We start from the raw sequence: 624 nt of genomic DNA, 5'->3' as shown, positions 1-624 counted from the left end.
AGACAAGTCAAAATCTAGGCCATAGACGTTCTAAGAGGACTCAGTAATTACAGCCCTTTCCATGTTGATGGAAAGCATAGTCTCCAGCAAGGAGGAGGCTTTTTCCTGCAGCTGCCCCCCGCCCTAAAACATAACACTTATTGCTGGAGTTGGCAATCAGGGCGGGAGGGGGGGCGGGGGCCAGGGCTGTGCCCCCTGAGCCCTGTAGGCAAGTCCTCCGGCCTCTGCAGCCTCTGATGGTCCTGGGCTGGCAGAAGCCTCACCACGACTCTGTCTTCACCGGGCGTCACCTTGTCAGGACAGTCATGTCTGCTTAGGGACCCACGGCCTCTTCCCACGCAGGAGGGCCTCAGGGCAGCTGGATACCCGTGCTGCCCACCAGCCCTGACTGAGGTCCTCAGTAGAGGAAGAAACCCACCCTCACTTCCAGGCCCTGCCTCCGTGTCCTCACTAGGGGAGCATGGATTGCATGAGGCAGGTGCAGGGGCAGCACGCAGGCAGTGTGACGAGCACGTGGGGTCAAGAGTCCCTTCTCCTGGCGTTTTGGAAACCCGCTAAACAAACCCGTGTCAGAAAGTTTCTGACTTGAAAGGTGTGCTTCCACTGAACAGCAGTGTTTCTACA

At 57.9% G+C, this 624-nt stretch overlaps 1 protein-coding gene across 5 annotated transcripts in view; it reads right to left on the bottom strand.

The window, feature by feature from the left end:
- Positions 1 to 624, bottom strand: part of EXOC3 (exocyst complex component 3) — a 27,088-nt gene that overhangs the window by 514 nt on the left and 25,950 nt on the right. The gene's annotated exons all lie outside the window — the stretch shown is intronic.

This window comes from Bison bison, unplaced genomic scaffold (genome assembly GCF_000754665.1).
Source record: "Bison bison bison isolate TAMUID 2011002044 unplaced genomic scaffold, Bison_UMD1.0 scf7180017864377, whole genome shotgun sequence".
Lineage (NCBI taxonomy): Eukaryota > Metazoa > Chordata > Mammalia > Artiodactyla > Bovidae > Bison > Bison bison.
This window is presented reverse-complemented; position numbering and strand designations above follow the sequence as displayed.